The sequence below is a fragment of the Triticum urartu genome, chromosome 7A (assembly GCF_056163025.1).
Source record: "Triticum urartu cultivar PI428250 chromosome 7A, HENAU_Tu73, whole genome shotgun sequence".
NCBI classification, from domain to species: Eukaryota; Viridiplantae; Streptophyta; class Magnoliopsida; order Poales; family Poaceae; genus Triticum; species Triticum urartu.
This window is the reverse complement of record NC_141879.1, coordinates 212,687,620-212,708,707: the sequence shown is the minus strand read 5'-3', so window position 1 is coordinate 212,708,707 and position 21,088 is coordinate 212,687,620.

Here is a 21,088-nt window from a genome sequence, read left to right as displayed (position 1 = left end):
CACCTTGAGCACCTAAAACCACCTCCGCACCTTGAGCACATTATGAAAAACCAATCTAGACCTCGTTCCGGCACCCCATCAGAGGGGAAAATTATCATCGGTGGCCATCTTCATCATCCCGACGGCCACCATGACGAGGAGGGAGTAGTCCACCCTCGGGGCTGAGGGTTTGTACCAGTAGCTATGCGTTTAATATCTCTCCCTCCCTCGTGTTCTTGATGGCACGATCTTGATGTATCGCGGGCTTTGTTAATATATTTGGATCATATGGTGTTTCTCCCTCTCTATCTTGTTGTGATGAATTGAGTTTTCTCTTTGAGATTTTGTTTTATCAGATTGAATATTTTTATGCATTTGAGAGCACTTGATATATATCTTGCATATGAATACCCGTGGTGACAATGGGGTATTATATTGATTCACTTAATATATGTTTTGGCACTCAACTCGCGGATTACCGAGGTGACATTGGGGTAATCTATGCATAGGGTTTGATGCACGTTTCCGTCCTTGTTTCTCCGGTAGAAATCTTGGGGCACTCTTTGAGATTCTTTGTGTTGGATCGAGTATTATGAATCTGAAATTGTTTGATGCGTATCGTATAATTAACTCATGGATACTTGTGGTGACATTGGAGTATCTAGGTGACATTAGAGTTGGTTGATGCGTATCATATGGTGTTATTTTAGTACTAACTCCTGGATAGATCGAACGGAAAGAATAACTTTGCGTTATTGTAGTACGAACTCTTGAATAGATCGCTCAGAAATAATATTTTTGAGGTGGTTTCGTACCCTACAAACAATTTTTTCTTATGTTCTCCGCTAGATAAGAACTTTGGAGTGATTCTTCATCGCACACTGAGGGATGGTTATATGATCCAATTATATTAGCATTGTTGAGAGATTGCACTAGCAAAAGTACGGACCATAGGCCTCATTTTAAAGCATTGCAATACCTTTTGTGCTCCGTTTATCAATTGCTATCTTGCTGTTTTTTATTGTTCCTATTACAAAAATCAATACCTACTATCATTACTATGCTTTTATTACCATCTCTTCACCGAACTAGTGCACCTATACAATTTACCATTGTATTTTGTGTGTTGGGGACACATGACACTTTTTATTATTTGGTTGCAGGGTTGTTTGAGAGAGACCATCTTCATCCTACGCCTCCCATGGATTGATAAACCTTAGGTCATCCACTTGAGGGAAATTTGCTACTGTCCTACAAAACTCTGCGCTTGGAGGCCCAACACGAGTCTACATGAACAAGTTGTGTAGTAGACATCAGCCCCCCACAGCTCTCCGCACTATCCCCATCACTTGGCCCTTCGCGGTCTGGGGGCTAGACATGGTCGGCCCTCTCAAGGGCGGAGCCAGGAAAAATAAATACTTGCTTGTCATGGTTGACAAATTCACTAAATGGATCGAAGCAAAACCAATCACCCGGTCAAAGCTACCCAAGTAATTGACTTAATCTCCGGGGTAGTACACCGCTACGGTATCCCCCATAGTCTGATTACAGACAACGGGACAAACTTCACGGCCAAAGAGGTCAAAGCATGGTGCGGGAAAATGGGCATTAAGCTCGATTACGCATCTGTCTACCACCCACCGTCAAATGGGCAGTTGAAAAGGGCAAACGGCCTAATCCTAAGCGGCATTAAGCCAAGGCTGGTACGTTCCTTCAAGAAAGCTGACTGCAAGTGGGTGGATGAACTCGATTCCGTCTTATGGGGATTGCACACCACATCGAACATGTCCACTGCATACACCCCGTTTTTTATGGTTTACGACGCCGAAGCAATCCTCCCCTGCGACATCATACATGACACACCTCGGATACATATGTATGAAGAACGGGAAGCCGAGCTCGACTAGCAAGATGCCCTAGATGCCCTCGAGGAGGAGCAAAACGTCGCTCGGGCCCGCTCGGCCATTTATCAACAGCAAGCTCGTCGCTACCATAGTAGGGAGTGTTGGGGAACGTAGTAATTTCTAAAAATTTCCTACGCACACGCAAGATCATGGTGATGCATAGCAACGAGAGGGGAGAGTATCGTCCACGTACCCTCGTAGATTGTAAGCGGAAGCGTTATGAGAACGCGGTTGATGTAGTCATACGTCTTCATGATCCGACCGATCCAAGTACCGAACGCACGGCACCTCCGAGTTCAGCACACGTTCAGCTCGATGACGTCCCACGGACTCCGATCCAGCAGAGCTTCGCGGGAGAGTTCCGTCAGCACGACGGCGTGATGACGGTGATGATGTTGCTACCGATGCAGGGCTTCGCCTAAGCACTGCTACGATATGATCGAGGTGGATTATGGTGGAGGGGGGCACCGCACACGGCTTGGAACAATCAACTTGTGTGTCTTTGGGTTCCCCCACCCCCGTATATAAAGGAGCAAGGGGGGAGGCCGACCGGCCTAGGTGTGCCCCAAGGAGAGGAGGAATCCTCCTCCTAGTATGAGTAGGATTCATCTTTTCCTAGTCCTACTAGGAAGGGGGAAGGGGGAAGGAAAGAGAGGGAGAGGGAGAGGGAGAGGGAAAGAGGGGCCGCACCCCCTACCCTTGTAACGCCCTCGATGCGGCTATATCTCCCACGTGTCGAAGCACGACTTAGAGGCATAACCGCATTGAAAGCAATGTCGCAAGTGAGGTAATCTTCGCAAACAACCTATGTAATACAATAGGGGAAAGGATACATAGTTGGCTTACAATCGCCACTTCACACAATACATGAATAAAGAACTACAACATCCAAATACAATCAAGGTCCGACTACGGAACCAAAATAAAAGAAGAACCCCAAATGCGACAAAGGTCCCCGGTCGACCCCAACTGGGCTCCACTACTGATCAACTAGAACGAAACGACACAAAGGACAAGATCTTCATCGAGCTCCTCCTGAGCTTGGTTGCGTCACCTGGAATGACATCATCGGCACCTGCAAGCTGGTTTTGGAAGTATCTATGAGCCACGGGGACTCAACAATCTCACACCCTCGCGATCAAGACTATTTAAGCTTATGGGTAAGGTAAAGGTATGAGGTGGAGCAGCAGCAAGCGACTAGCATATATGGTGGCTAACACACGCAAATAAGAGCGAGAAGAGAAGGCAAAGCACGGTCGTGAAAGTATGATCAAGAAGTGATCCTAAAACAACCTACGTCAAGCATAACTCCAACAACCGTGTTCACTTCCCGGACTCCGCCGGAAAGAGACCATCACGGTTACACACGCTGTTGATATATTTTAATTAAGTTAAGGTTCAGGTTATCTACAACCGGATGTTAACAAATTCCCATCTGCCCATAACCGCGGACACGGCTTTCGAAAGTTCAAATCCCTGCAGGGGTGTCCTAACTTAGCCCATGACAAGCTCTCACGGTCAACGAAGGAATAGACCTCCTCCCGAGACATTCCGATCAGGCTCGGTATCCCGGTTCTTCAAGACATCCTCGACAATGGTAAAAACAAGTCCAGCAAAGCCGCCCGATGTGCCGACATCCTGATGGGAGCTGCACATATCTCGTTCTCAGGGCAACACCGGATGAGACATCCTACGAGTAAAACCAGCCCTCAAGTTTCCCCGAGGTGGCCTCGCAGTCTACTCAGTTCGGACCAACACTTAGACAAGCACTGGCCCGGGGGGGGGGGGTTAAATAAGATGACCCTCGCGATGTGCGACTCCCAAGGGAAAAAGGCTAGGTGGCGAATGGTAAAACCAAGGTTGGGCCTTGCTGGAGGAGTTTTATTCAAAGTGAACTGTCAAGGGGTTCCCATTATAACCCAACCGCGTGAGGAACGCAAAATCTGGGAACATAACACCGATATGACGGAAACTAGGGCGGCAAGAGTGGAACAAAACACCAGGCATAAGGCCGAGCCTTCCACCCTTTACCAAGTATATAGATGCATTAATTAAATAAGATATATAGTGATATCCCAACAAGTAAACATGTTCCAATAAGGAACAACATCTCCATGTTCCAACAAGGAACAAACTTCAATCTTCACCTGCAACTAACAACGCTATAAGAGGGGCTGAGCAAAGCGGTAACATAGCCAAGCAACGGTTTGCTAGGACAAGGTGGGTTAGGGGCTTGGTTCAACAATATGGGAGGCATGATAAGCAAGTGGTAGGTATCGAAGCATAGGCATAGCAAAAAAGTGAGCAACTAGCAAGCAAAGGTAGAAGTGATTTCGAGGGTATGGTCATCTTGCCTGAAATCCCGCAGGGAAGAAGAACGAGTCCATGAAGAAGACAAACGGATGTAGACGAACGGGTCCTCACAAACACGATGTTACCGGAACCAACCCGAAGAAGCAAACACCGGAAAGAAGCAAACAACATAGTAAACAACCAACACATGAACATGGGATGATATGCAGGATGCGGTATGCGATGCATATGCATGATTCGACAAGGAATGGATGAACCTGGCCTCAACTTGGAAATCCAAGTGTGCCACTGGAAAGATGAGGTGAAATCGCTTGAAAACGATATAACGAACGCCGGAATCGGAGTTACGGTTTGGAAATGGCAAGCAATTCAAATATGACACCGGTCTGCGATTTACAGCAAGTAGCCAACTAAATGCAACAAGATGAACATGCTACAACACTCAAACATGGCAAAAAAATACATGGCAGGGATCCATTCATGAAGCTTAACAAAAGTCTAGCACTGAGCTACGGCCAATTCATCCATTAACAGGTTCAAACAAGCATGGCAAAAATGCATATGGCAAACAGATTTCAGACTTGGTGAAATTAACACTTGTCTGGAATTTCAGATCAGATAGCACTCTTTGGAGCATGAAAACTATATATTACAGGGCCTGAACATGGAAAAGTAAAGCATGGCATGGAGCTACTCAAAGAGCTTAACAAAAGTCCCTTAGTGACCTTGAGCCAAAAGGGATCAGAAAATACAATTGCAAGCATGTGAACATGGCAAAAACATAATCAGATCACAGACTTAGTGAAAACTGGAGCATGCTGAAACAGATATCAAGTAGGCATGTTTATGAGCTCGATGCACTCACTACAGAGCATATCATGATAATCTAAGCATACGCCCATCAAGAATACACAAAATGCAAGCTAGACATGGCAAGAACAATAACATAGCATGCACGGATCAACTACAACATCTTCGGCAAAATCGCTAACAAGTAGACAATCTGCCCAGATTCACGAAGTAGCAAAAGTAGAGCCCGATTGACTCAAGTTAGGGTGCTCCATAATTGCAAACAAAGACATGGATGGATAGAGCACTACAAGATTAACAAAACATCCTTACTGATCATCCTCAAAAGAGGCACGGATCACTAGGAAATAAGATGAACATATGGCATCATGAAATAAACAGATCAAGGACTTAGTGGAAATGCTAAGTCCCTGAAATCAGCATTACCAAGTGCCTCACTTGGCAAGCTTGTGCTAGTCACCACACACATCACAAAAATACATGGGTTGCACCTCTGGAAAGATGGCAAAACCCTTAACAAAACATATGTAGAGCTCATGGGCATATCATGCACACAATAATCATGGCAAAAATGACAAATATCTAAATGGAGCAGCAGATCTGACAATTATCTCAAGTAGCACTCTTCTAACAGCATTTCGGGCATCAAGATGAACTCAAATGAAAATTATGCAATGAGATGAAATGATGTATTCTCTGATACGAACATTTTGATATGCTATATGCATGAATCGGAGCTACGGATGCAAAGTTACGATGCGATGAACAAGGGCATATGGATCTGGGAATTTCGGGGACTTAGTGGAATTTTTACCTCCGCGGAAGTCAACGCGGGACGGAGGGATCCGGGACGGAGCGGTGCAGATCTGATACGGGACATTTGGTTCGGGGAAGTGGTGGATCTGATCCATCTTCCATGGATCCGGCGCGGGACGAGCTCCGGCGAACTCCGGTGATGTGAGGTGGGGCTCCAGCGAGCTCCGGTCGCCGGAGGCGGCGAGGCAGGAGGCGCGGCGCGCGGCGCGCGGGACCGGCGACGGCGGCGACCCGGCCGGCGGCAGCGGCGCTCAAAGGGCGGCGGCGGCGAGCAAACGCGGCAGCGCGGGTCGGCAGTGACGAAGCGGGCGACGGCGCACATCGGGCGAGGCGGCGGCGGCCAAGTCCCTGGCGGCGACGGTGCTAGGCCCAGAGGAGAGCGGGAGCAAGGGGTCGGGCCCCCATCGAGCGGCGGCGGCGGCGGCGTTTCGGGCTGGGAGGGCCCGATCCGGGCCCCGGCGGGCCGCGACGGCGGGTAGGAAAGAGAGGGCGCGGGTGAGGTGGCGCGCCGTGGTTGGGCGAGGTGGCGGTGGAGCTGACGTGGCGGGCGCTGATTCGCCGGAGTGAGGTGGCCGGTGGACGCGTCCGGCGCGGACGAACGTGTCCGGCGGCGCGAGGAGGGAGATGGCTAGGGATCATCCGCGAAATGATCCGAAATTTCGGGGAGGGGCACATATTTATAGGTAGAGGGAGCTAGGAGAGTACAAATGAGGTGCGGTTTTCGGCCACGCGACCGTGATCGAACGACCGAGATGATGGAGGAGGTTTAGGTGGGTTTTGGGCCACTTTGGAGGGGTGTTGGGCTGCAACACACACGAGGCCTTTTCGGTCCCTCGGTTAACCGTTGGAGCATCAAACGAAGTCCAAATGGTACGAAACTTGACAGGCGGTCTATCGGTAGTAAACCAAGGCCGCTTGGAAAGTCTCAGTCTTATCCAGAAATGTTTAATCCCCACACACGAAAGAAAGGTAGAAATGACCACCGGAGGAGAACGGAGCGCCGGATTGCAAAACGGACAACGGGGAAAATGCTCGGATGCATGAGACGAACATGTATGCAAATGAAATGCACATGATGACATGATATGCAATGCATGACACGCAAGCAATGACAAGGCAACAACAGCGAATAACTGGACGGCACCTGGCACATCGGTCACGGGGCGTTACAACCCTAGTCCAATCCGGACTCCTCATGGGAGGGGCGCGGCACCTCCTGGGCTGCTGCCCTCTCTCTCCCCTCAGGCCCACTAAGGCCCAATACTTCCCCGGGGGGTTCCGGTAACCCCTCTGGCCCTCCAGTTTTCTCCGAAACCATCCGGAACACTTCCGGTGTCCGAATATAGCCGTCCAATGTATCAATCTTTACGTCTCGACCATTTCGAGACTCCTCGTCATGTCCGTGATCACATCCGGGACTCCGAACTACCTTCGATACATCAAAACACATAAACTCATAATACCGATCCTCACCGAACTTTAAGCGTGCGGACCCTACGGGTTCGAGAACTATGTGTCAATAACCAATAGCAGAACCTGGATGCTCATATTGGTTCCTACATATTCTACGAAGATCTTTATCGGTCAAACCGCATAACAACATACGTTGTTCCCTTTGTCATCGGTATGTTACTTGCCCGAGATTCGATCATCGGTATCCTCATACCTAGTTCAATCTCGTTACCGGCAAGTCTCTTGTTCCATAATGCATCATACCGCAACTAACTCATTAGTTGCATTGCTTGCAAGTCTTATAGTGATGTGCATTACCGAGAGGGCCCAGAGATACCTCTCCGACAATCGGAGTGACAAATCCTAATATCGATCTATGCCAACTCAACAAGTACCATCAGAGACACCTGTAGAGCACCTTTATAATCACCCAGTTACGTTGTGACATTTGGTAGCACACAAAGTGTTCCTCCGGTACTCGGGAGTTGCATAATCTCATAGTCATAGGAACATGTATAAGTCATGAAGAAAGCAATAGCAACAAACTAAACGATCATTGTGGTGAGCTAACGGATGGGTCAAGTCAATCACATCATTCTCTAATGATGTGATCCCGTTAATCAAATGACAACTCATGTCTATGGTTAGGAAACATAACCATCATTGATTCAACGAGCTAGTCAAGTAGAGGCAAACTAGTGACACTCTGTTTGTCTATGTATTCACACATGTACTAAGTTTTCGGTTAATACAATTCTGGCATGAATAATAAACATTTATCATGATATAAGGAAATATAAATAACAAATTTATTATTGCCTCTAGGGCATATTTCCTTCAGGGAGATCCGTGCAAAAGCCTTCAACATCGGGGACCTGGTCATGAGGCTTCATCCTAAGAAGAAGAAAAAAACTCTCCCCTCGGTGGGGTAGACCATTTATCATAGACTAGGTGCTAATCGGCGATGCTTATCGCATTCGTGATCCATAGGACAAACATTTAGAACCCAACCCCTGGAGCACGGCTCTACTCCACTGCTTCTACGGTTGAAACCCCGAGCACTTTTCATATTTTTACATACACCACTTCACATTTTTTTCTTCCGTTGTTTTACACACCTCGGGGACATCTTTTGTATGACCACGAGAACAAATATTATTATGGCATGTTCTTTTCAAAATATGCGTCGTTCCACCCCTTACATCCATTGTCTGTCAAGACACAATATGCATCGATTCGACTTAAGATTTGGCCAAGCTAGGTTGCCCGTCTCCTGTGTTTGCCCCTTATGTTCCCGATCGTTCAACTAAGGGGTAAAGGGATCACTGCTGTGATTGATACTCCCGAGTTATGGTGTATTACCTTAGACAGACAAAGCCAAAAGCTAGCACTCTTAACTGTACAAACCGGTCGGCCACGACATCGGACTAACGTGGATGGGGTCTGTCAAAAGCCCGACCAAGGGCTTTACCCCCGATGTCACCCATCTTCGAACACATGTGTTTGACACAACTACTCGAGGAAAGGAACTGTTGGAAGAACTATTTTTCTCAGAGGATGTTTCTTACGTTAAAAAGTAATATAACATAACTCTCCGCCTCCCTCTCGTCGTTCGAACCATATAGCCGGATTGCCTGGTCCCTGAAGCATCTAGTCTGATTGCCTCGACTAGCAGTAGGGGACACTTCTCAGCCACTGGCTGAGGAGGTAGAAGCCGATGGCTGGCTGACTTCAGAAGTGCAGATAGAATGCCGACATTAGAAGTACTTTAGTACATAGAGTCATAAGCAAAATAATACGTAATTACACCTGGTCTAGACCATCTATCAAGGTATCTAGAGCACAATATTTCTTTGAGAACCATGCAGCCGGCATGACACTTTCATATGCAAGCCTAGTGGGTATCTCCTTTCCATCCGACCCCATGGGCCCCACCACGGCCAAGGTCGTCGTGTCAATCCTTGTGTACTGGGTCTTCACTATGGTCCAGGCCTCCCGTGCTCCTTCTTGACAGGCAGACACCTTCCAAGACTGGATCCGGTGTCGAGCTCTTTATAGGTGCTCGGCAAGGACCTGCATGTCTACCGGCACTTGCTCCACCTTGGGCCATAAAGCTCTGAAGACGTCCTTCATCGACTTCCGTGCATTTTCATGCACTATGGATAATTGAGCCTGAAGGAAATATGCCCTAGAGGCAATAATGAAGTTGTTATTTATATTTCCTTATACCATGATAAATGTTTATTATTCATGCTAGAATTGTATTAACCGGAAACTTAGTACATGTGTGAATACATAGACAAAACAGAGTGTCCCTAGTATGCCTCTACTTGACTAGCTCGTTAATCAAAGATGGTTAAGTTTCCTGACCATAGACATGTGTTGTCATTTGATGAACGGGATCACATCATTAGAGAATGATGTGATGGACAAGACCCATCTGTTAGCTTAGCACTATGATCGTTTAGTTTATTGCTATTGCTTTCATCATGACTTATACATGTTCCTCTGACTATGAGATTATGCCACTCCCGAATACTGGAGGAACACCTTGTATGCTATAAAATGTCACAACGTAACTGGGTGATTATAAAGATGCTCTACAGGTGTCTCCAAAGGTGTTTTTTGGGTTGGCATAGATCGAGATTAGGATTTGTCACTCAGTGTATCGGAGAGGTATCTCTGGGCCCTCTCGGTAATGCTCATCACTATAAGCCTTGCAAGCAATGTGACTAATGAGTTAGTTGCAAGATGATGCATTACGGAACGAGTAAAGAGACTTGCCAGTAACGAGATTGAACTAGGTATGGTGATACCGACGATTGAATCTCGGGCAAGTAACATACCGATGACAAAGGGAACAGCGTATGTTGTTATGCGGTTTGACCGATAAAGATATTCGTAGAATATGTAGGAGCCAATATGAGCATCCAGGTTCCTCTATTGGTTATTGATCGGAGATGTGTCTCGGTCATGTCTACATAGTGCTCGAACCCGTAGGGTCCGCACGCTTAACGTTCGATGACGATTTGTATTATGAGTTATGTGATTTGATGATCGAAGCTTGTTCGGAGTCCCGGATGAGATCACGGACATGAAGAGCAGTCTCGAAATGGTCGAGAGGTAAAGATTCATATATTCAAAGGTTGCATTTGGACATCGGAATGGTTCCGAGTGGTTCAGGCATTTTTCCGGAGCACTGGGAGGTTACCTGAACCCCCCAGGAGAAGTTATGGGTCTTATGGGTCATCAGAGGGAAGCACACCAGCCCACAAGGGGCTAGTGCGCCCCCCTTGGGCAGGAGGCTGATTAGGACTAGGAGAAGGGGGGCCGCCCCCCTTTCCTTCTCCTTCTCCCTTCCCCCTTTCCTACTCCGTGTGGGAGGTGGAATCCTACTAGGACTAGGGAGTCCTAGTAGGACTCCACACCTTGGCGTGCCCCCCTATGGCCGGCTGCCTCTCCCTCTCCCTCCTTTATATACGGAGGCAGGGGGCACCCCAAAGACACACAAGTTGATCTTTAGCCGTGTGCGGTGCCCCCTCCATAGTTTTACACCTCGGTCATATTGTCGTAGTGCTTAGGCGAAGCCCTGGGTCGATAACTTCATCATCACCATCACCATGCCGTCATGCTGACGAAACTCTCCCTCAGCCTCAACTGGACCAAGAATTCGAGGGGCGTCACCGAGCTGAACGTGTGCAGATCGCGGAGGTGCCGTGCATTCGGTACTTGATCGGTTGGATCGCGATGACGTTCGACTACATCAACCGCATTACTAAACTTCCGCTTTCGGTATACGAGGGTACGTAGACACACTCTCCCCTCTCGTTGCTATGCATCTCCTAGATAGATCTTGCGTGATCATAGGTATTTTTTTGAAATACTGCGTTCCCCAACAGTGGCATCCGAGCCAGGTCTATGCGTAGATGTTATATGCGTGAGTAGAACACAAAGAGTTGTGGGCGATAATAGTCATACTGCTTACCAGCAACATCTTACTTTGATTCGGCGGTATTGTTGGATGAAGCGGCCCGGACCGACATTACATGACCACATTCATGAGACTGGTTCTACCGACGTGCTTTGCACACAGGTGGCTGGCGGGTGTCTGTTCTCCAACTTTAGTTGAATTGAGTTTGACTATGCCTGGTCCTTGTTGAAGGTTAAACAACACACTTGACGAAAAATCATTGTGGTTTTAATGCGTAGGTAAGAACGGTTCTTGCTAGAAGCCCGTAGCAGCCACGTAAAACTTGCAACAACAAAGTAGATGACGTCTAACTTGTTTTTGCAGGGCATGTTGTGATGTGATATGGTCAAGACGTGATGAGATATAAATTGTTGTATGAGATGATCATGTTTTGTTAAAGTTATCGGCAACTGGCAGGAGCCTTATGGTTGTCTCTTTATTGCATAAGATGCAAGCGATATATAATTCCTTTACTTTATCGCTATGCGATAGCGATAGTTGCAAAAGCAATAGTTGGCGAGACGACCATGTGATGACACATTGATAGAGATCAAGATGATGGAGATCATGGTGTCATGCCGGTGACAATGGAGATCATGACGATACTTTGGAGATGGAGATCAAAGGCACAAGATGATAATGGCCATATCATGTCACATATTTTTGATTGCATGTGATGTTTATCTTTTATGCATCTTATTTTTCTTAGTACGGCAGTAGCATTATAAGATGATCCCTCACTAAATTTCAAGGTATAAGTGTTCTCCCTGAGTATGCACCGTTGCGACAGTTCGTCGTGCTAAGACACCACGTGATGATCGGGTGTGATAAGCTCTACATTCACATACAATGGGTGCAAGCCAGTTTTGCACACACGGAATACTCGGGTTAAACTTGACGAGCCTAGCATATGTGGATATGGCCTCTGAAAGTGCTAGTGATCGACTAGAGGGGGGGTGAATAGGCGATTTTTATGAAAGTCTTCAAAACATGGAAGTTTCGAAGACAAACGATAGAAATAAACCTATTACCATGCAGCGGGAGGTAGACTACACTAGGCAAGCCATAGTCAAGTATACAATGAAGTGAAAGCACAAGACTACTAGCAGCTAGGTAGCATGGATCAGGATGGAAGATAGTATTGAGCCAATCAGAACAAGCAGTCACACAGTGAAGACAAAAGGATAATGCAAACGGGCAATGACTTCACAAGGATTAACTGCAAATAAAGAGATGGGAAGGATAGAACCAGTGGCTCGTTGAAGACAATGATTTGTTGGACCAGTTCCAGTTGTTGTGACAACTGTACGCCTGGTTAGGGAGGCTGAGATTTAACTCAGAAGACCGCGTCTTCACCTTATTCCCCTTGAGCTAAGGACACCCAGTCCTCGCCCAATCACTCTGGTAAGTCTTCAAGGTAGACTTCCAAACCTTCACATGCTTCGTTCACCGGCGATCCACAATGACTCTTGGATGCTCAGAACGCGACGCCTAACCGGCTGGAGGATTCACAGTCCTCAAGTGTAATAAGTCTTCAAATCACACAGACAGGAAGACTTCAGTGATGCCTAACACTCTTTGGCTCTGGGTGTTTAGGGCTTTATCCTCGCAAGGATTTCTCCCTCAAAGGCTTCGAGGTGGGTTGCTCTCAAACGACAAAAGTCGTGCACTAACTCTGAGCAGCCAAGCAATTTATGGTGTAGGGGGTGGGCTATTTATAGCCACTAGGTAACCCGACCTGATTTGTCCGAAATGACCCTGGGTCACTAAGGAACTGACATGTGTTCCAATGGTCAGATTTCAAACACACACAACAACTTTACTTGGGCTACAAGCAAAGCTGACTTATCCAACTCTGGATAAGATTTGCTCTCATTGTCTTCGCTCGAAGACATAGGATTTTGGTTAAGCATCACTTCAGTCATTCTGTCTGGTTCACTTGGACCCCACTTAACAGTACGGTGGTTCCTATGACTCAACAAAGAAGAAAAGGAAACAACGAAACAACTAAGTCTTCGCGCTCCATAGTCTTCACTCAATGTCTTCTCTTGTCATAGTCTTCAATGTGAATATCTTCACATACCACCTTTGTCTTCAATGTCTTCAAACATTTTTAGGGGTCATCTCCGGTAGGAAAACCGAATCATTGAGGGACTACTACTTGTGTTATCTTGCAATTCTCACAAACACATTAGTCCCTCAACTAGGTTTGTCGTCAATACTCCAAAACCAACTAGGGGTGGCACTAGATGCACTTACACCTCGCAACACTGAGACTGAAAGGTCGAATGTGAATCATATAGTAGATATGATCAACATAGTGATGTTCACCATTGAAAAACTACTCCATCTCACGTGATGACCGGACATGGTTTAGTTGATATGGATCACGTGATCATTTGTATGACCAGAGGGATGTCTATATAAGTGGGAGTTCTTAAGTAATATGATTAATTGAACTTTAATTTATCATGAACTTAGTCCTGATAGTATTTGCAAATTATGTTGTAGATCAATAGCTCATGTTATAGCTCCCCGTTTATTTTTGATATGTTCCTAGAGAAAAATAAGTTGAAAGATGATAGTAGCAATGATGTTTACTGGATCCGTGATCTGAGGATTATCCTCATTGCTGCACAGAAGAATTATGTCCTTGATGCACCGCTAGGTGACAAAACTATTGCAGGAGCAAATGCAGACGTTATGAACGTTTGACAAGCTTGGTATGATGAGTACTTGATAGTTTAGTGCACCATGCTTTATAGCTTAGAACCGGGACTTCAAAAATGTTTTGAAACGCCATGGAGCATATGAGATGTTCCAAGAGTTGAAATTGGTATTTCAGACTCATGCCCGAGTCGAGAGGTATGAGACCTCTGACAAGTATTTTTGCCTACAAGATGGAGGATAATAGCTCAACCAGTGAGCATGTGCTCAGAATATCTGAGTACTACAATCGCTTGAATCAAGTGGGAGTTAATCTTCTAGATAAGATAGTGATTGATAGAGTTCTCTAGTCACTATCACCAAGTTACAGGAACTTCCAAATGAACTATAATATGCAAGGGATGACGAAAATGATTCCCCGAGCTCTTCACGATGCTGAAATCAGCGATGGTAGAAATCAAGAAAAGCATTAGGTGTTGATGGTTGACAAGACCACTAGTTTCAAGTAAAAGGGCAAGGGAAAGAAAGGGAACTTCAAGAAGAATGACAAGCAAGTTCCCACTCCCATGAAGAAGCCCAAAGCTAGACCCAAGCCTGAAACTGAGTGCTTCTACTAGAAAGGAAATGGTCACTGGAAGTGGAACTGCCCCAAATACTTGGCGGATAAGAAGGATGGCAAAGTGAACAAAAGTATATATGATATACATGTTATTGATGTGTACTTTACTAGTATTCATAGTAGCCCCTGGGTATTTGATACTGGTTTAGTTGCTATGATTAGTAACTTGAAACAGGAGTTATAAAATGAATAGAGACTAGTTGAGGGCAAGGTGACGATGTGTGTTGGAAGTGATTCCAAGGTTGATAAGATCACCATCGCACACTCCCTTTACCTTCGGGATTAGTGTTGAACGTAAAATAAATGTTATTTGGTGTTTGTGTTGAGCATAATATGATTGGATCATGTTTATTGCAATACAGTTATTCATTTAAGTCAAAGAATAATTGTTATTCTGTTTACATGAATAAAACCTTCTGTGGTCATACACCCAAGGTGAATAGTTTATTGAATCTTGATTGTAGTGATAGACATATTCGTAATATTGAATCCAAAAGATGCAAGGTTAATAATGATAGTGCAACTTATTTATGGCACTGCCGTCTAGGTCATATTGGTGTAAAGCGCATGAAGAAACTCTAGGCTTCTGGGCTTTTGGAATCACTTGATTATAAATCAGTTGATGGTTGCGAACCATGCCTCATGGGCAAGATGACTAAGACTTCGTTCTCCAGAACAATGGAGTGAGCCACTGACTTATTGGAAATAATACATACTGATGTATGCGGTCCGATGAGTGTTGAGGCTCGCGGCGGGTATCGTTATTTTCTAACCTTCACAGATGATTTGAGAAGATATGGGTATATCTACTTAATGAAACACAAGTTTGAAACATTTGAAAAGTTCAAAGAATTTCAGAATGAAGCTGAGAATCATCGTAACAAGAAAATAAGTTTCTATGATCTGACCGCGGAGGCTAATATTTGAGTTACGAGTTTGGCCTTCATTTAAAAACAATGTGGAATAGTTTCACAACTCATACCACCCGGAACACCATAGAGTAATGGTGTGTGCATGTCTTCACTTAATAGTACGGTGGTTCCTATGACCCAACAAAGAAGAAAAAGAACGACGAAACAACTAAGTCTTCACGCTCCATAGTCTTCACGCGATGTCTTCTTTTGTCATAGTCCTCAATGTGAATGTCTTCACATACCACCTTTGACTTCAATGTCTTCATACATTTTTAGGGGTCATCTCTGGTAGGAAAACCGAATCAATGAGGGACTTCTACCTGTGTTATCCTGCAGTTCTCACAAACACATTAGTCCCTCAACTAGGTTTGTCGTCAATACTCCAAAACCAACTAGGGGTGGCACTAGATGCACTTACAATATCCCCCTTTTTGGTGATTGATGACAAACTGGTTGAAGTTTTTAACGGGGATAAAAGTATGTGAAATTTTAAAGGATTTAGGTATTGTCTTCATAAGTAGCAGAAGGGCTCCCCCTGAAGATGTGCATATAAATATTTTTGCTTTTGAATGCAAATGCATATGGCAGGTTGTACTTGCGGAGCTCCTCTTCTACTTATGGAGACAATTCATCATGCATGAAAGGATATAACGAAGATAATGACATGCATAATGAAAAATGGACGTCTGGAAAATGACTTCGTGCGAAATTTATCGTCGCACATGCGGAATTTATCATCGCATCACATAGTGTCGAAAAGGTAGCAGACGACCATCAAGTTTAAGTGTTACAACTCAAAAACGAACCAAATGTTTCAAAAGCGAGAGTTGTAAGCACTTGGTATAGCAAAAGTAAAGCAACCACCCATATGGACCCGCTTGAAGACTATCAACTCATATGCTTCTCCCCCTTTTGTCAGTAATGACCAAAAAGGTTTGAAGACGTAGAGCTTCTACTCGTTCCCATGAGGAGTAGGCGAAGCAGCAGGGTCGTTGTTGAGGTCCGGTGGTGCAGAAGAACTTGGTGCAGTGTCGATACGCGCTAAAGTTGGAGGTGGTGAGGTAGCATCATCTTGATCATCTATGACTCTCGCATTCACCGTTGCAGCTGAGGAAGAATAGTCAGAGTCTTCAAGTGAGGGAGTCCGATGCAAGTGAGCATTCCTTGGAGGAGTGGAGTCAAACTTGAATCTTTTTGTGAAGCCATCGTCTTGAAGATCTGCTTCAGCAGTGAGCAATGTCAAACTCTTCCAAGACCTCCGACAGGTTTCATGTGTGACAAAGGCATTCTTGGTGGCAAGATTGCGAATGCGATTGATGTCCACCAAGAGGCTTTGCATCTGACGCTTTAGCCAGTCATGATGCTTATCCTGTTTCTGATGTAGAGCGACGAGAAGCTCTCGGTCATTGAGAACACGAGATCGCTTCCGAGGCCTTTGGGAAATGGTGCTTGCAGTGGCTTCAGTTTGGGTGCGAGGGGCACGTGTGTTGCCAGCCAAGGGATAAACACGAGAGACATCCTGAACTCCTTCAATGGGCTGAGTGAAGCTTTGACGATCAACATTGTGAAGATAAATTGGATCCTTTGCACGCTCTGGGTAAATGGCTTCAACAGGCAGATCAACCTCTGGCAAGAATACTAGATGATTGCGTGCAGACGGCTGATAGTTGAAGGCAGAGTGAAGCTTGATAAGACGCATTACCCATGGAGCATAGAACTTCAGACCAAAGATGTCGGAGCCAGATGCAGCCAACTGCCTGATGAAGAAGTCTTGAGCATTGAAGCTAATGCCATTGAAGATATAGAAAACCAAAGTCTTCATTGCTCCTTCAAGCTTTGCTGCAGATGAATGTCCTTTGACAGGCCATAGAGTTTTCCTGATGATATGGTAAATGGTACGGGGCAGATACTCTAGGTCTTCGACAAAAAATTCCGTTGGGTATTCAGCATCGCGGGCAGAGGCTTCATCATGCTCAGCATTTGGCTCATGTTAGGCTCAGGCTTCTGGAATATGCTCTCCAAAGCATTCTGGTGTTGTTGACAACCTGTTTCATAATATTCGCCAGGGGTGGGCAGGGCTGTAAGCTCAATGATGTCTTGGGCTTTAGCTTCATGATGGACATCGGCCGTCATCCACTCAAGGATCCAAGTCTTCGGATCCCTGTTGTACCCACGAATGTGGAGGGTAGCATAGAATTGCAGTAGAAGTTCTTCATTCCAGTGTTCCTTGGTAGTCACAAAGTTGAGCAGACCCGCATCACGGAAGCATTCAAGGGCTTCTTCAAGGCATGGTAGTCCAGCAATGGCTTCACAATCAAGACGCATATGTGGGAAGATGCGCCCCTGATTGTATAAGATGCAGGAATAGTAGCTTCGCTGCTGATAACTCCAGAATCAATCTGAGGAGATTCTTGGCCTTGTGTAGGGATTCTTGTCACTGTCAAAGAATGTGTTGTGTGCCTTGAATCCATTCAGATTAAACGATCCTAGTGACATTGCAGTACCTAGGAACTGTGGTAGCCTTGGCTTTGGCTTCTGGACCTGAGGCCTGTGCTCCACATGATAGGCAAATTGAGGTCCTGGAGCAGGCGGAGGAACCAGAATTGGCCAACGGACTGTAACAAGCTGACCACGATCATATGCTTGCTCGATGGTGTGTGGCCTGGGAGGTGGTACAGGAGCAGAGGCATTGGCTTCAAGCTGCAGATTTGCATCAGCTGCAGCGACATCTGGCACCACATTAGCTTCACACGCCATATTAGCTTCAGCCATGACAACGTCATTGGCTTGATTGTTGATGTTGGTGGTCGCCTCAGTATTGGTAACCTCCACTTCAGGAGCTGGAGGGTCAGACACGTTCTCCTCGAGAACAACTTTAGGGTTGGACGGGGGTGTAGCAACACATTCTTCTTCTCTTGGTTCTTCTTGGTCATCGGCTGATGCAGCCGGAATATCTTCAGCCGTTTTGGCTTCAGATTCAGGGATGATCGCAGTAGGAGAGGCTTCAGGAAAGACGTCGCGTGAAACGGATTGGCGCTTTTCTCCTTCTGGAACACTTGACAATGTGACCTGTGGCCTTGGCCCTTTGTGAAGCCTGCGAAACGCTAGCGACGCCTGTGGAGATGGAGTTGGTTGGGCCTCAAAGTCTTCATTGTCAATCACCGGAGTGGTGACCTGGGTTGGGGGAGTAACTGGAGTTTCTTCATCACGAGGGGATTCTTGTGGGTGATCAGCCCATGCGTCATCCTGAGCAATTGGCGTCAATGGACGACCGATGCTGATGAGTTCGCTGTTCGTGAGAACAGGCGATGATACCAAATTGTGCTCGATCTGAGGAAGGACTTCATCATCTTCAACAAGGGGCTCTATGGAAGCAGCCCGGTCTCTCTTCTTTGTTTTCCTTTTCTTGGTTGGTGGAGCATCATCAGTGGTGGCTTTGGTCTTGCGCTTTCTAGCTTCGGCTTCAGCTGCTCTAGTTTTCTTGAACTCCGAAGCCATTGTGGGGACCTTAGGCTTCGAGCCTGTCATACTGGCTGGGAAGACAATGCGAGGTTCTTCCTGCCTTGATGCTTCTGGTTCGGCCACAGCTGGCTTCTTCTTCTTCTTGGCAGCCATTCTGGGTCGATGCCTGGTCGCCCCAAAGCCTTACGCTTTTCAGCTTCATTGTAGCCTTGAACACATTTGACAGCAAGATTCTTCATGCGCTCACGAGAACCTTTTGCTTCTTCTCGTTTCTTGTGGAATGCCTCCTTGAGCTCATGCATCATGACCTTGAAGTTTTGAATGTCTTCAACATTTAGCTTGGCTATGTGCTTCTTGAACTGAGCCTTTTCATAGTCAATCTTGTGCTTCAGCTCAACAATCTTCTGGGCAAGAGCCAGCTCAGGAGCAATGGCTCCGTGGAAGGAGACGCTGAGGCCAATTGGGAGCTGAAGATCATCAAAACTGAGGTCTGGGCTGTCAAACCACTCATCAATAAACTTGTACAGAATCTCCACATCAAAGAGGGGAAGATCATTGAAGATTTCCGCCTCTTGCTTGCTCTTTATCAATTGCTCAAGAGCGTCATCGCCAAGATCGCCGTCGCTAGACAGCTCAATGGCGTCATTCTCGTTTCTCAAAACAGCAGCAGGAGTTAGTGCTTAACCAGTTGGTTGCATGGGCTTTTTCGACTTGGCAGACTTGGAGATGCGAGAGAGATCTTTAGACTGCACACCAGCTTCAGGAGGTGCAGTGGCTAGAGGCTTCGCCCGTGAGACCTTTGGTGCAGAGGGGGGCTTTGACGCCTTTGGTTTCTTTTGCTTCACAGGCTTCGGTGGTGCAGGTGCTTCGTCAGACTCAGCGTCATCTGCAGGTTGATCCACGTCTTCCCCTTGAACCATTATATGAGTGATGAGACCTTCTAAGTTGTAGAAGGGCCCAACTAGATTGGGTTCAGCTTCGCGTGTGCCGTCAGCACATGGCGCAGAGGGGCCCGGGTTGAAGTCTAATCCCAAAGACTTCTTGTTTTCCTTGGCCGAGTTCTTTGCAAACTGATAGTTGCGCTTGAAGAGATTATCATCTCGACACCATAACAGAGAGGATGGGTCAGCATTAGCAGGCTGAGGTCCACGAATCATGCAGAGGTAGAAGCCTTGAGCAATAGCTTCGGACTTCGACTTGGGCTGAAGACCTTTGTATATAATATCTCCCCAGGGGCCCTTGATGGCACTCTTCTCAGCATATTCGTCGGTGACAAATCTGTACTCGAACCATTCCTCTGCCCAATATCTTCGAATCCACTGGATTCGGTTCTTGCGTTCTCCGTAGGTCTCTTCTGGATCTGACTTGTATAACTCATAGAGATCAGGTGGCAGGTCCTTAGTAGTGTTTCCACGGCGCTGTCTGCCGCCCTTCCTGACTGATTTTTCTGTTGTCATGAAGTTCAGACTGAAAGGCTTAAACACTGTCAAAATCTTCCATCTACTGGTCAGACAGGAACTGGCTTCAGGAGAATTTATGTGATGCTGTAAGAACTCTGCAAATGAATGCAGACTATGAGAACTAAGGGATTCTCCCACAGACATGTACCTGTGACAGCATTAGAGATGCGAGGGAAGGGGAAGAGGTCATATTCATTCTTAGAAGATTTTGAAGATAAATCAGTTTAGAATACATTGACCTCATAGTGCGAAGACATTCACTCATATGTGGAGAGTTGGTTCCAGATTTGTATGAATCCACGAATAAGTACAAGTGAGGAATCTAACTACTCTGTGAAGCATAAGTGAACATACTAGGACATGCTATGAGATGCAGAACATGATAGATCCAACTTTATAGCAACAGAAACCACTTGCGGTTGAAAAGGATGAATCTATCGGATCAAAAAGAGTGTAAAAAGAGTTTTTATTTACCACTCGAGGAACTGCTAGACAGAGTAGGAGATGAGGCCGAGCAGTTCGATCTTCCGTGCCCTAACTTGGCGACGGAGGACACCTACGGCGACGGCGGAGAGAACAATGTCCGCGGCCGGCGTGAGGACGGCGTCGGTGAGGTCACGGCAGCTAAGCGCTTCGTCGCCGGCGTCGTCGAGGGCTAGCGGTGGCGCTAGGGTTTGTGCGAGAGAGAGAAGTGGAAGAAGAGATAATGACTGGGGTGAGAC